This window comes from Rattus norvegicus (assembly GCF_036323735.1).
Source record: "Rattus norvegicus strain BN/NHsdMcwi chromosome Y unlocalized genomic scaffold, GRCr8 chrY_unlocalized_25, whole genome shotgun sequence".
NCBI lineage: Eukaryota > Metazoa > Chordata > Mammalia > Rodentia > Muridae > Rattus > Rattus norvegicus.
The window spans coordinates 435,001-451,710 of record NW_026947384.1 but is presented as its reverse complement, the minus strand read 5'-3'; the positions used below and the strand labels follow the sequence as shown (position 1 = coordinate 451,710).

The 16,710-nt window shown below is 39.1% G+C and overlaps 1 long non-coding RNA gene across 5 annotated transcripts in view; it reads left to right on the top strand.

Moving 5' to 3' along the window:
- Positions 1 to 16,710, top strand: part of LOC134484660 (uncharacterized) — a 47,312-nt gene that overhangs the window by 17,857 nt on the left and 12,745 nt on the right. For 2 of the 5 annotated variants that reach the window (XR_010062254.1, XR_010062252.1), the window contains exon 3: positions 7,558 to 7,749. This is a non-coding gene — a long non-coding RNA (uncharacterized LOC134484660). Of the gene's footprint in view, positions 1 to 4,283; positions 5,428 to 7,557; positions 7,750 to 16,710 lie in introns of those variants that run through there. The other 3 variants (XR_010062256.1, XR_010062253.1, XR_010062255.1) reach the window with 3 other exon arrangements.

Below are 16,710 nucleotides of genomic sequence, written 5' to 3'. Positions count from 1 at the left end.
ATGTTTCTGGCAGAGAACCCAACTCTCTTCTAGAAACTGAGAAGTTGAAGTTGACCTAGCTGACCGCATGTTCTTGACTCTTGTTAAACTTTCTTGTTTCCCCCAGCATTAGCCAAATAGGATGCATTTTTGTTCTTGTATACTTTTTCTTTAAAACTGAATCTGGTAATTTGCATTTAGAGTTAGTCTTCCTAAAATATTTCCCTCCAAGCCTTGGTCATTCTGAGTGGTCTTTCGATTTTACCCTGTAATATCGTGAAGCCATAGATTTATCTTTTTGAAATTGTAACCAGTTTGAGCAAATTATACATTTCATCATGTACTATGACCCTGATGTGTGTAGGTTTTTTTCAAGGTGCTACCTGAGGCATTCCACAGGGAACCAAGATAAAGAAACTCAACAGAGTGATTGAGGGACCTGTGATACCCTGGTCTACATTTCCTATAGAAATTTTCATGTATTTTGTTACTTTTAGAAGTAATACTGGATCTAAAACCTTCTGTTGAACACATAGTGATGGCCATTTTTACTGCCTCTAACAGACATCAAGATTCTAGGGAGATGTCTCCAAATGACACTTTTCCCAAGTGCATGATTTTGTTGTAACCACCATTTATTGTCTCCTTATATTCATTTATTTGTTTATGTGTTGTCTATCTCTGTCTCTTCTGACCATTCCGTTATTTGTCACTGTGAATTGAGATTTTTTTATTAAAACTAATAAGCCATTCACTCCTTGTGGATATTATCTTTATTATTTCCTGAAAACCACAAGGAGGTGTGTATGGATTCTTTTAGAATGGCCTTCCTTTAAGGTTAAATGGCTGAGTTCAGGGGAAAAAAAACACTGGAAATCTGGAAAAGTATGGCAGGGCATAATAAGAACTCCTGGCCATTCTAATTAGTTTCCTTCCATAGATGTGTGCTTAGGTTTATAACAACACATTCCTCTCTCGTTTGCACTTGATTCCTTAAAATTATATCTGTGACAACTTTAAAAATAACCTTCCCACAGGAAATAACAGGAACCAAACCAACATCCCAAGAGTACACAGGGATTGACCTATAACTCTTGTCACATATGTAGCAGAGGATCGACCTGGAAGGAGAGGTCCCTTATCCTGTCAAGGCTCAATGTCCCAGGGTAGGGGAATGTCAGGAAATGGAGGCGGGAGGGAGTAAGTGGGTAGGTGGGTAAGGAGCTCGCTCATAGAATCAGGGGAAGAAGGATGAGATACTTGGTTCCTGGAGGTGAAACAGGGAAATGGAACAACAATTATAATGTAAATAAAAATTAATAAATTATATCAATCTTCCAGTAACCAAGCTTGGAGAGAAAAAACATTAAAAAGATTCTACACATTTTTTAAGATGAGGAAGAACTACATCTCTCCTCTTTCTTTTTAGGATTGGTGAACTCATGCTGTGCATCAGTCAGGCCCAAGTTCCCTTTCCTCTTCTTCTCCTGAAGTATCTCCTTGCATACCTATGATTAATCAAATTAATTTCCTTGTGTCCTGAATACCGGAATATGGCCACAGTATGTGCAGTTTCTGCAATTATTTAATACCCCTTAAGGCCACTTGGCATGCCCATGAACTGAGAGAGAAACCTAGGTAGGACCAAGGGCTTCTCCTTCCATTGGTGCACAACAAGGCCATCCTTTGCCACATATGCAGTTGGAGCCATAGGTCTGTCAATGCACATTCTTTGAATATTGGTCTAGTACCAGAAAGATCTAATTCATTGTAATTGTTGTTTTCATGGTGTTGAAAGCACCTTCAGCTCTAGTAATCCTCTCTCAAAATGTTCCAACAAGAGGTCCGTCTTCAGTTCACTGGTTGCCACTAGCATTCATGTATATAGTTGACCTGCTCTAGCTGTGTCTTTCAGGCAATATCTACACCCGGTTCCTGGCAGAATGCATTTCTTAACTTCATCAATCTTCTCTAGTTTTGGTGGCATGCATATATATATATATATATATATATATATATATATATATATACACACACACACACACACACACACACACACACACACACACACACACACACTTTTGTTGTCTCCTAACGCTATGAGGGTAGATGGAATGTTAACGTGGATTCTGTGCCACTTGGTCAAGAATATAGAATCCACAAATGACAATGCCAAATAGACTACCTATTGTTCTTTTGAACCTATTGAAGTTGAGGTTTCACTGGACCTCAAGCAATTCCTCTCCCAGCACATCCTCCTGAATCTTATATTTGCCCTGAAGAAAGATCATGGTAGAACATCCAAAACCCTCAAGTCTGGCCGTGGGAAGATATTTGAGAACTGATATCTAATGTGACTACAGAACCACGTTAGGTAGTCCATATTGTCCTTTGCTTTACTGATGTCTGATAAATTTTGGATAAAATGAGGATTTGGGGGTTTATCATTTCGAAGAGGTAAACAATATTAATCTTATATTCACTCTATAGCTGGGCCTTCTTTGTTGCCAAAATCATTGCAAAATATTGAATTGGAAAACAGAATGTTTAAATACACATTCAGGAATCTATGTAAAGTCCACTATGAAGGAATGTACAGTAAGAAAATGTCATACAATATTCTTTCAATTAAAGGTCTGTTGGGAAAATACTGTCCTTTAAGAAACAGAAAACACCTAGGAAATTGAACTGTATTTCACAGGAATGATCCAATGAATAAAATTATTATCCAGAAGATTCTCCTCCACTCCAAGTTCCTAGATCTTTTCTACCCATGCCAAGTCCCTAACTAACTTTCGCCATTCAGAGCATGTAACCACTAATGATGCAAAGAGAAGTCACTTTCTTTATTGAGATGTAGTATGTAATATTTCCACTGTGTCAAAGGACACACTCCTGGAAAGGGCACCCTCTAATCTTGTCAATGTAAGGAAAACTGTTCTGCAGGAAGGCCATGGCAGTTCTCAGTGACATCACCATTAGGCTTTTCCTGAAAAATCTCTTTATCCAGAAGAGTCTTAGGTTCTTCGGTGATGTCACAGGTGTTGTTGTGACTGCTCTGCCTCTCAGATATTCCTTCAGTACCTCTACGGCTTACTAATTGTCTTCTAATTCAGAGTAAACAGCCATTTGGGAGGTGAACAAAGAAGAAGAAGAGATCAGAGATGGAGAGAATGAAGCTGGCCTTTTGTTTTAGTTTAAAAAATCGACGAAATATGTAGTCCATGGGAACGCTCACTGAATGCTCTCTCAGAATAGTTATGGTTCATTGAAGAGATGGTGTTGATCTCAGCCTTCCACACGTGGGAAGCTGGAGCCTGGATCCACTCAGTAGCATCTAGATTTACTTGCTGGCTATGGTTCCTGGAAATCAGAGATGTTTATATCATTAATATCTATATTCCAAATGTCAGGTACTGGGATGGACAGAGTTGATTTTCTAAGAGCTCATGGATTCTATTCTTTCTGCCCAGAAGGAAAAGTTCCTAAGGAAGATGGAAACAACAAGTATTGTGTCCTCAGCTCAATTTAAACTCCTCCAGGCTTTGGATTCCTAGAGTGCAGTTTGTGTCTGAAACTGATATCTGGGAGAGAAAATTGCTTCTAGTTGAGACTTCATTACATCAGACTTTCGACTGTATTACTCTGATTATCATTCCCTGACAAGACCATTTAGATTTCTGAGTCAATAAGTGTGATTAGTTGGCACTTTTCTTTTCTTTTATTTCTTTCATTTTTTTTATTTTTTAGCAAATTTTATTCTTTTCTTATTGAATATTTCTATATTTACATTTCAAATATTATTTCCTTTTTCAATTTCCTGGCCATAAAATCCCTTATCAGTTCCCCTCCCCTTGTTGTATTACACCACTTACTATACCTTGAAAATCATTTGAACAGGCAGTCAATCCCAGGGAAGACCAATGGCCTCTCCTTCCATTGGTGCCCAATAAGGTCATCCTCTGCTACATACGCTTTTGGAGCCATAGGTCTGTCCATGTACAGTCTTTGAATATTGGTTTGGTAAGAGAAAGCTCTGGTTCATTGGCATTGTTGTTTTTATGGGATTGAAAGCCCCTTCAGCTCTTGAAATCCTTTCTCAAAATCTACCAAAATGAGGTCCGTTTTCAGTTAACTGGTTTGCCACTAGCATTCAATTCTGTATTTGTCATGCTCTAGCTGGGTCACTGTGTAAAGTTCTATACCTGGTTCCTCTCAGCATGCACTTCTAAGCTTAATCATTCTTATCTAATTTTGTTGGATGAAATTATATATATACATATATTCTTGATGGTCCTTACAGCTATGAGGTTATTTGGAAATTTAGCATGAATGAGCAGATCTAGGTCAAGAATTTAGAATCCAAAAATTACAGTGTCAAATATACTCCCTCCTGTTCTTATGAACCTATTGAAGTTGATGTTTCCATGGACCTAAAGCCATCCCTCTCCTTGCCCATCTTCCTGAATCTTAGGGTTGGACTGAAAAAAGAATCATGGTAAAATATCCAAAACCCTCAAGTCTGTCCCTGGTAACACAGGAAGGTAGATATTAGAGAACTGATGTCTAATGGGACTACAGAAACACATTCAATAGTTCATGTTGTCCTTTGCTTTCCTGATGTCTGGTAATTTTTGGATAAAATGTGGATTTGGGAGTTTATCATTGAAATGGGAACACAATACTTACACTGTTATAATGACTCTATAACTGGGCCCACTTTTGTTCCAAAACAATTGCAAAATAATGAAATTGGAAAACGGAATTGTTGAGTAAACATTCAGAAATATATATAAAGTTCACTATCAAGGAATGTAAAATTGGAAAATGTAGTAAAATATTCATTCATTTAAAGGTCTGTAGGAAAAACACTGGCCATAGGAAACAGAGAAAACCTAGAAAATTGATTTGTATGTCACAGAAATTGACTGGGATTAAAAATATTATCTAGAAGAATCTCTTCCCCTCCATGTTCCTAATTTTTTTCTACCAGTAACAAGCCCCTGACTATCTCCATTCAGAATATGTAACCACTAATGAAGCAAAGAGAAGTCTCTAGGTTTAGAGAGATGTATGTAAAGGTTTCCACTGTGTCACAGGAGACACTCCTGGAAAGGGCACCCTCTAATCTGGTCAATGTAAGGAAAGCTGTTTAGCAGGTAGGACAAGGCAGTTCTCAGTCACATCACCATTAAGACCTCAACGAAAAATCTCTTGTAACCTGGAGAGTAGTAGATTCTTCTGTGATGTCACAAGTGTTGTCGTGACATTAACTGCCTCTCAGATATTCCTTAAGTACCTCTACCTCTAGGGTTTACTAATTGGCCTATAATTCAAAGTAAACAGCCATTTGTGAGAGAGAAGATCAAGGAGGAGGGATAGGGAGAAGGAAGCTGGCCTTCTGTCTTGGTATAAAAAGAACAAATATGTGCTCCTTGGTAAAGCTCAGTGAGTCCTGCTTAGGGGTTGAGTGGGTTCCTCAAAGAGATAGCCTAAATCATAGCCTTCCACATATAGGAATCAGTAGCTGGGAGCCTCTCAAAGTATGTAGACTTCCCTGCCTATTATGGTTCCTGGAAGTTATTGAGTTTATATCATTAATTTCTTTATTCTAAAAGCTAAGTCTTGGGAAGGACAAAGTAGTTTTCCTGAGAGCTCAAGGCTTTTCTTTGTGCCCAGAACAAAAAGGTGCTAAGGAAGAAGGCAAAGGCAAGTATTGTGTCCTCAGCTCAGTGTAAACTCCTCCATGCTTTGGATTCCTTTAGTGCAGTTTGTGTCTGAAACTGATATCTGGGAAGGAGAATTGCTTCTAGTTGAGACTTCATCATCTCACTCTTTTCACTACTATTACTCTGAGTAGCATTCCCTAACAGTTACCCTTAAGATTTCTGAGTCAGTAAGTTTTTATTCCTTTTCCTTCCTTTATTTTTTTTTTCAGGAAATTTTAATGAATTTTTAATCGGATATTTCCATATTTACACTTCAAATGTTATTTCATTTCCCAAGTTCCTTTCCATAGAGCTTAACTAGTTTCCTCCCCTTTTTCTATAAACTCCCCTTACTGCCCCTTGTCATTCTCTTTAACTGGGAGTCAAACCCATGGAGTACAATCGGCTTCTCCTTACATTGGTGCCCAACAAGGCCATCCTCTGCCACATATGCAGTTGGATCTTTAGGTCTTTCCATGTACAGATTTGAATATTGGTTTGAATGAACCAGAAAGCCCTGGTTCATTGGCATTGTAGTTCTTATGGGATTTGAAATCTCCTTCAGTTCTTGTAAACCTTTCTCAAAATCTACCAACAGGAGGTCTGGATCAGTGCACTGGTTTGCCACTGGAATTCACTTCTGTATTTGACATGCTCTAGCTATGTCTCTCAGGGAAGATCTAAATCTGTTTCCTGTCAGCATGTACTTCTTAGCTTCATCAATCCTATATTCATATCAATCTTATATTCTTATATTCCTTCAGTATCTGCTGTAAACTCATAGATATTTTCCCCCTTCTAAAACGGACTGAAGCAAGCATAAGTTGGGTTCCTTTTCTTGACCTTCTAGTGGTCTGTGGATGGTACCATTAGTAATTTGAGCTTTTGGGTCAATACACACGTTTGGTGATTGCATACCATGTGTGTTTTTCTGTGATTTGTTTGCTTCACACAGGATGATATTTTCTTGTTCAATCCATTTGTCTATGTCTTTCTTGTAATCATTGTTTTATAGCTGATTAGTAGTCCATAGTGTAGATGTACCATATTTTCTGTATCCATTTCTCTGATGAATGCCATCTGGGTTCTTTCCAGCCTATGGGTATTTTAAATAAGGCTGCTATGAACATTGTTCTGTATGTGTCTTTTTTTATGTCTTCTTTTCGGTATATGCCCAGGAGTGGTATGGCTTGGACCTCAGTTATTGCAATGTCCAATTTTCTAAGGATCCTGCAGACTGATTTCCAGAATGTTTGAACCAGTTTGTAATCCAACCAACAAAGAAGGAGTGTTCCTCTTTCTTCACATCCTTATCATCATCTTCTGTCTCCTGAGTTTTTTTATTACAGTCATTCTGACTTGTGTGAGGTGGAAACTCAGAGTTGTTTTCATTTACATTTCTATGATGACCATTTCTTTACGTTCTTTTCAGATAATTGATTTCCTTCAGTTGAGAAATCTTTGTTTAGTTCTGGAACATAATTTTAATAGGGTTATTTGTCTCTCTGAAGTCTAAATTTTGAGTTCTTTGTATGTATTGGTTATGGCCTTCTATCAGATGGAGGATTGGTATAGACCTTTCCAAATCTGTTCCTTGCGGTTTTGTCCTAAAAGTGTCCTTTGGCAGGCAGTTTTCTACTACAGTGAAGAACTGTCAGTTAGTAAACTAAAACAAGGACTGGCTCCTTACTGACTTCCCTACGTGTTCTGAACAGTAGATGGGGAAACTAAACAACCATGTTATACCCCTACAAGGCATGCCTATCTATAGTCGTGGATCTAGAGAGACCTATCAGAGATTCTGGGCATCTGTCAAAGAAATGTAGGCTGGTGAAGTTTGCAGTTTTCATCCTGGTTTCTGTATCTACAGGCTATGGTGTTGTGAAGACAAGATACCACATGTGCAGCTGTGAATAAGTCTGAGAAGGCTGACTTCTTGGATTTCTGAAGCATTACTAAGTGATCCAGAGGAAATCAGCACGCCCTGCTCAGCAGAGCTCTGGGAATGCTGACACTCTTGCTTCATGTTTATATTAACCTAGGTCAAAAGATCACCTGTCAGGTATGTTCTTGAATATCCTTCAGTGTGCTAGCATTGGATTGAAATGAAATACTCTTCAGGAGAGGTGGGGGAAACAACTGAACTCTTCCATTAGAATCAGAGAGATGAGCTGTATTGACCTTCAATTGACTGTGTATGCTTCTGGCCTTTGGCTTTGACTATGCAGATCTATTGTCTCATACATCATTGTTCATGTGGCCAAGTTGCGGGGAAAGCGCGACACACAATTCTTTCCCATTTTCACATCCTCCATTCTAGGGTAATAGATTTTAGAAAAGCCCTTCCCATTTTATATAGTATACCAACTGACCTAACTTTTCTTCAATAAGCTCTTCACTATTATCTGTATACCGTGTTTGTGTTTGTGTTTGTTTGTGTGTGTGTGTGTGTGTGTGTGTGTGTGTGTATTTCAGTTTGTGCGCTTAAATGGTTAGTTTGTATGCAAGTTTAGAGAAGGATTCTATGTAAGAAATCTCTAAACTGTGGATGGGGCAGCATCCAAATGTTCTCCCACATCATGACCTTCTAGAAAGAGTAGCATAATCTGCAAAAAATAATACAGTTGAAAGTAAAACTTGGAGGAAATGCCCTGGGATGGCTACATTATCACTGTTGACTGTGACATTTTTCTCGTGGCTTCTGTGGCCAGACATGAAGGCTCTGAAGCAAAGTTGCATCCTGTTGATCTGTGAATAAGATGAAGGAGGCTATCAACTGGGTCACATGAATCATATGAAAAGCGTGACAGCAGCAGCTCTCTGCTCCCAGACCCCGTGAGAGAGAGACCCAACCGCCTGGTCAGGTGGGCACTCCTGAGGCTGCAGAGCAGAAGAGACCACCAGCACTGCTCACCCCTGCCCACATCCCTGGCCCAAGAGGAAACTGTATAAGGCCTCTGGGCTCCCGTGGAGGAGGGCCCAGGAGCAGCAGGACCCCTGCCTAAGACACCCCGGAACCTGAAGGAAACAGACCGGATAAACAGTTCTCTGCACCCAAATCCCGTGGGAGGGAGAGCTAAACCTTCAGAGTGGCAGACAAGCCTGGGAAAAAAGGAGAGACTGCTCTCTGCACACACATCTTGGACGCCAGAGGAAAAAGCCAAAGACCATCTGGAACACTGGTGCACTGAAGCTCCCGGAAGGGGCGGCACATGTCTTCCTGGTTGCTGCCGCTGCAGAGAGCCCATGGGCAGCACCCCATGAGCGAACTTGAGCCTTGGGACCACAGGTAAGACCAAATTTTCTGCTGCAAGAAAGCTGCCTGGTGAACTCAAGACACAGGCCCACAGGAACAGCTGAAGACCTGTAGAGAGGAAAAACTACATGCCCAAAAGCAGAACATTCTGTCCCCATAACTGACTGAAAGAGAGGAAAACAGGTCTACAGCACTCCTGACACACAGGCTTATAAGACAGTCTAGCTACTGTCAGAAATAGTAGAACAAAGTAACACTAGAGATAATTTGATGGCGTGAGGCAAGTGCAGGAACCCAAGGAACAGAAACCAAGACTACATGGCACCATTGGAGCCCAATTCTCCCATCAAAACAAACATGGAATATCCAAACAAACCAGAAAAGCAAGATCTAGTTTCAAAATCATTTTTGATCATGATGCTGGAGGACTTCAAGAAAGATGTGAAGAACTCCCTTAGAGAACAAGTAGAAGCCTACAGAGAGGAATCGCAAAAATGCCTGAAAGAATTTCAGGAAAACATAAATAAACAAGTAGAAGCCCATAGAGAGGAGACGCAAAAATCCCTGAAAGAATTCCAGGAAAACACAATCAAACAGTTGAAGGAATTAAAAATGGAAATAGAAGCAATCAAGAAAGAACACATGGAAACAACCCTGGATATAGAAAACAAAAAGAGGAGACAAGGAGCTGTAGATACAAGCTTCACCAACAGAATACAAGAGATGGAAGAGAGAATCTCAGGAGCAGAAGATTCCATAGAAATCATTGACTCAACTGTCAAAGATAATGTAAAGCGGAAAAAGCTACTGGTCCAAATCATACAGGAAATCCAGGACTCAATGAGAAGATCAAACCTAAGGATAATAGGTATAGAAGAGAGTGAAGACTCCCAGCTCAAAGGACCAGTAAATATCTTCAACAAAATCATAGATGAAAACTTCCCTAACCTAAAAAAAGAGATACCCATAGACATTCAAGAAGCCTACAGAACTCAAAATAGATTGGACGAGAAAAGAAACACCTCCCATCACATAATTGTCAAAATACAAAACGCACAAAATAAAGAAAGAATATTAAAAGCAGTAAGGGAAAAAGGTCAAGTAACATATAAAGGCAGACCTATCAAAATCACACCAGACTTCTCGCCAGAAACTATGAAAGCCAGAAGATCCTGGACAGATGCCATACGGCCACTAAGAGTATACAAATGACAGCCCAGGTTACTGTATCCTACAAAACTCTCAATTAACATAGATGGAGAAACCAAGATATTCCATGCAAAACCAAGTTTACACAATATCTTTCTACAAATCCAGCACAAAAAGGAAAATAAATGGTAATGCCATACATAAGGAGGCAAGCTATACACTTGAAGAAGCAAGAAACTAATCATCTTGGCAACAAAACAAAGAGAAAAAAAGCACAAAAACATAACCTCACACCCAAATATGAATATAACGGGAAGCAATAATCACTATTCCTTAATATCTCTCAATATCAATGGCCTCAACTCCCCAATAAAAAGACATAGATTAACAAACTGGATACGCAACGAGGACCCTGCATTCTGCTGCCTACATGAAACACACCTCAGAGACAAAGACAGACATTACCTCAGAGTGAAAGGCTGGAAAACAACTTTCCAAGTAAATGGTCAGAAGAAGCAAGCTGGAGTAGCCATTCTAATATCAAATAAAATCAATTTCCAGCTAAAAGTCATCAAAAAAGATAAGGAAGGACACTTCATATTCATCAAAGGAAAAATCCACCAAGATGAACTCTCAATCCTAAATATCTATGCCCCAAATACAAGGGCACCTACTTATGTAAAAGAACCCTTATTAAGCTCAAAACACACATTGCACCTCACACAATAATAGTGGGAGATTTCAACACCCCACTCTCATCAATGGACAGATCATGGAAGCAGAAATTAAACAGTGATGTCGACAGACTAAGAGAAGTTATGAGCCAAACGGACTTAACGGATATTTATAGAACATTCTATCCTAAAGCAAAAGGATATACCTTCTTCTCAGCACCTCATGGTACTTTCTCCAAAACTGACCATATAATTGATCAAAAAACGGGCCTCAACAGGTACAGAAATATAGAAATAATCCCATGCGTGCTATCAGACCACCACGGCCTAAAACTGGTCTTCAATAACAATAAGGGAAGAATGCCCACATATACTTGGAAATTGAACAATGCTCTACTCAATGATAACCTGGTCAAGGAAGAAATAAAGAAAGAAATTAAAACCTTATAAAAATTAATGAAAATGAAGGTACAACATACCCAAACTTATGGGACACAATTAAAGCTGTGCTAAGAGGAAAACTCATAGCGCTGAGTGCCTGCAGAAAGAAACAGGAAAGAGCATATGTCAGCAGCTTGACAGCACACCTAAAAGCCCTAGAACAAAAAGAAGCAAATACACCCAGGAGGAGTAGGAGGCAGGAAATAATCAAACTCAGAGCTGATATCAACCAAGTAGAAACAAAAAGGACCATAGAAAGAATCAACAGAACCAAAAGTTGGTTCTTTGAGAAAATCAACATGATAGATAAACCCTTATCCAGACTAACGAGAGGACACAGAGAGTGTGTCCAAATTAACAAAATCAGAAATGAAAAGGGAGACATAAATACAGATTCAGAGGAAATTCAAAAAATCATCAGATCTTACTATAAAAACCTATATTCAACAAAACTTGAAAATCTTCAGGAAATGGACAATTTCCTAGACAGATACCAGGTATCGAAGTTAATTCAGGAACAGATAAACCAGTTAAACAACCCCATAACTCCTAAGGAAATAGAAGCAGTCATTAAAGGTCTCCCAACCAAAAAGAGCCCAGGTCCAGACGGGTTTAGTGCAGAATTCTATCAAACCTTCATAGAAGACCTCATACCAATATTATCCAAACTATTCCACAAAATTGAAACAGATGGAGCCCTACCGAATTCCTTCTATGAAGCCACAATTACTCTTATACCTAAACCACACAAAGACACAACAAAAAGAGAGAACTTCAGACCAATTTCCCTTATGAATATCGACGCAAAATATTCAATAAAATTCTGGCAAACCGAATTCAAGAGCACTTCAAAACAATCATCCACCATGATCAAGTAGGCTTCATCCCAGGCATGCAGGGATGGATTAATATACGGAAAACCATCAAGGTGATCCATTATATAAACAAACTGAAAGAACAGAACCACATGATCATTTCATTAGATGCTGAGAAAGCATTTGACAAAATTTAACACCCCTTCATGATAAAAGTCCTGGAAAGAATAGGAATTCAAGGCCCATACCTAAACATAGTAGAAGCCATATACAGCAAACCAGTTGCTAACATTAAACTAAATGGAGAGAAACTTGAAGCAATCCCACTAAAATCAGGGACTAGACAAGGCTGCCCACTCTCTCCCTACTTATTCAATATAGTTCTTGAAGTTCTAGCCAGAGCAATCAGACAACAAAAGGAGATCAAGGGGATACAGATCGGAAAAGAAGAGGTCAAAATATCACTATTTGCAGATGACATGATAGTATATTTAAGTGATCCCAAAAGTTCCACCAGAGAACTACTAAAGCTGATAAACAAGTTCAGCAAAGTGGCTGGGTATAAAATTAACTCAAATAAATCAGTAGCCTTCCTCTATACAAAAGAGAAAGAAGACGAGGAAGAAATAGGGAAACGACACCCTTCATAATGGACCCAAATAATATAAAGTACCTCGGTGTGACTTTAATCAAGCAAGTAAAAGATCTGTACAATAAGAACTTCAAGACACTGAGGAAAGAAATTGAAGAAGACCTCAGAAGATGGAAAGATCTCCCATGCTCATGGATTGGCAGGATTAATATGGTAAAAATGGCCATTTTACCAAAAGCAATCTACAGATTCAATTCAATCCCCATTAAAATACCAATCAAATTCTTCAAAGAGTTAGACAGAACAATTTGCAAATTCATCTGGAATAACAAAAAACCCAGGATAGCTAAACTATCCTCAACAATAAAAGGACTTTAGGGGGAATCACTATCCCTGAACTCAAGCAGTATTACAGAGCAATAGTGATAAAAACTGCATGGTATTGGTACAGAGACAGACAGATAGACCAATGGAATAGAATTGAAGACCCAGAAATGAACCCACACACCTATGGTCACTTGATTTTTGACAAAGGAGCCAAAACCATCCAATGGAAAAAAGATAGCATTTTCAGCAAATGGTGCTGGTTCAACTGGAGGGCAATATGTAGAAGAATGCAGATCGATACATGCTTATCACCCTGTACAAAGCTTAAGTCCAAGTGGATCAAGGACCTCCACATCAAACCAGACACACTCAAACTAATAGAAGAAAAACTAGGGAAGCATCTGGAACACATGTGCACTGGAAAAAATTTCCTGAACAAAACTCCAATGGCTTATGCTCTAAGATCAAGAATCGACAAATGGGATCTCATAAAACTGCAAAGCTTCTGTAAGGCAAAGGACACTGTTGTTAGGCCAAAACGACAACCAACAGATTGGGAAAAGATCTTTACCAATCCTACAACAGATAGAGGCCTTATATCCAAAATATACAAAGAACTCAAGAAGTTAGACCGCAGGGAGACAAATAACCCTATTAAAAAATGGGGTCAGAGCTAAACAAAGAATTCACAGCTGAGGAATGCCGAATGGCTGAGAAACACCTAAAGAAATGTTCAACATCTTTAGTCATAAGGGAAATGCAAATCAAAACAACCCTGCGATTTCACCTCACACCAGTGAGAATAGCTAAGATCAAAAACTCAGGTGACAGCAGATGCTGGCGAGGATGTGGAGAAAGAGGAACACTCCTCCATTGTTGGTGGGATTGCAGACTGGTAAAACCTTTCTGGAAATCAGTCTGGAGGTTCCTCAGAAATTTGGACATTGAACTGCCTGAGGATCCAGCTATACCTCTCTTGGGCATATACCCAAAAGATGCCTCAACATATAAAAGAGACACATGCTCCACTATGTTCATCGCAGCCTTATTTATAATAGCCAGAAAATGGAAAGAACCCAGATGCCCTTCAACAGAGGAATGGATACAGAAAATGTGGTACATCTACACAATGGAATATTACTCAGCTATCAAAAACAATGAGTTTATGAAATTCGTAGGCAAATGGTTGGAACTGGAAAATATCATCCTGAGGGAGCTAACCCAATCACAGAAAGACACACATGGTATGCACTCATTGATAAGTGGCTATTAGCCCAAATGCTTGAATAACCAGATCCCTAGAACAAAGGAAACTCAAGAAGGATGTTCAAAATGTGAATGCTTCACTCCTTCTTTAAATGAGGAAAAAGAATACCCTTGGCAGGGAAGGGAGAGGCAAAGATTAAAACAGAGACTGAAGGAATACCCATTCAGAGCCTGCCCCACATGTGGCCCATACATATACAGACACCCAATTAGACAAGATGGATGAAGCAAAGAAGTGCAGACCGACAGGAGCCGGATGTAGATCGCTCCTGAGAGACACAGCCAGAATACAGCAAATACAGAGGCGAATGCCAGCAGCAAACCACTGAACTGAGACTAGGTCCCCCGTTGAAGGAATCAGAGAAAGAACTGGAAGAGCTTGAAGGTGCTCGAGACCCCAAAAGTACAACAATGTCAAGCAACCAGAGCTTCCAGGGACTAAGCCACTACCTAAAGACTATACATGGACTGACCCTGGACTCTGACCCCATAGGTAGCAATGAATATCCTAGTAAGAGCACCAGTGGAAGGGGAAGCCCTGGGTCCTGCTAAGACTGAACCCCCAGTGAACTAGACTATGCAGGGAGGGTGGCAATGGGGGGAGGTTTGGGAGGGGAACACCCATAAGGAAGGGGAGGGCGGAGGGTGATGTTTGTCCGGAAACCGGGAAAGGGAATAACACTTGAAATGTATATAAGAAATACTCAAGTTAATAAAAAAAAAAAAAGAAAGAAAGAAAGAAGAGAGTAGAGAGATTACCTGAATCAGGTGGGGATTTTCATCTACTGCTCAGAACTTAGGGAAAAATTAGGCACTACCAAGTAGAGAGTTTTGATGAAATGTCTGTAACAACAGGGAAAGTGAATGCAGACATATATTGTAGAAGTTATTAACGATAAAGAAAAATCTGTGGCTTCAGGTAGAGAGCTTAACAGACTGAGATATTTTGGGCCAAAGTCCTGGTTTGAAGTTTTCTTATTGATATTAGAATTGATAGAAGGTATTCGATTAGTTTTATGAATTATCCCACTATATGGCTCGTTGATGACGCTTAGCGATGATTTGTGGTTACTTTTGATATTTACGACAATAGCAAGTTCAAATTCTCTTAACATGGGCTCCATGGGAACTTTGGGTTTATTTCCTGATATCACCAAGTACTGAGTTATATCAGGCTCATTTTATACATAAATTCCTTTTTTAAAATTGTTTAATCTTCAGGATGGGTGTGACTTTGAGTTTTATGCTTATATTATTACTCTGGGAGAGAGTGCAAGATACAAGCTTCTCTGGTTTCAGATTAAGAAACAGAGTATTTTGGAAGAAAGATTTTGTCCTTGTGTTTTTAAAAATTGTGATTAGGATTCTGGAAACCTCACAGAGTCATACTGATCAGGTTTGATATCAGTAGACGGCTATCAAATATATATTCGGGAGAATCAAACAAAAGATATATCGATTCTTAACCTTTTTCCTGAGAGTTGTATTTTGTAGAGTGTACCTACTTGGAATCCTGGTTTCAGTGAATTCCAGCTGGGTCCAGTCAGGACATATCGGCTATCGCATTTGTTTCATTTTTCCTACCCCCTACACCTAAGGATATCTCAACGCCCATGTACAACTTGAAGAAGTTATGTTGGATCCGTTGTCTCAATTACCTGGAATTTGTGGGGTGGAGCTGGAAGTGGTTATTCTAAAGATGTTTTTATAAAGAATTGAAAATTGGTTGAAATTTAGCAGGGAGGAATAAGCTAGATTTAGTTACAGTCATAATCGTATTTGGTAACTAAGCTTAATCTTATCTTTGTTTGGGTATAGAAATAATTTGAAAAAATTTTAAAATTACAAGAGCCAGTTCTATTATTTTTGTCATTACACACTTCTGAGTTGATTAAACCTGTGAGTTAAGATTGAAATATTAAAGTCATGCATCTGACTTTGTAAGAGTACTATCAAGAAAAAATTAAGATATAAAGACAACAGTCCAGATTGTCTTAGATAGATAGATGCTTTTCAAAAATGTAAGAAATCCACAAAATTTGAGATTTAAAGTTATTACTTATCTTTTGTTGAGTCATATCTTCTCCTAACTGTTCCCCTTTGGCAAATTTAATGAAGAATTTGAACATCTCTAACTCCAAATGAGGCAATACTTTGTGGCTAGGCAGTCACTGGAAAAAAATGCCTGTTTCATATGCAGATTAATACTATCCAGAAAAGGACAAATTATGCAGAGGATTTGAGGGATAAACCCTGCCAATACAGGGTAATCAGCCCTTCCAAGTCCGCCTTTCAATAGGCTGTCAGTTGATCTTGTGTCAGAAGGCTGAAGACTTAAGCTCACATGTTGCTAACAGGGGATTGTGCTATTGGAGATTTGTCTCTACAACCTCTCAGTTCTAGAAGCCCTCTAAGACATCCTATGTGTATAGATATTTGGTCACTCTCAGATTTCTGACGGGGTAGGAGACTGATTATAGCCTCATTGCTTATCAGGCTGTAT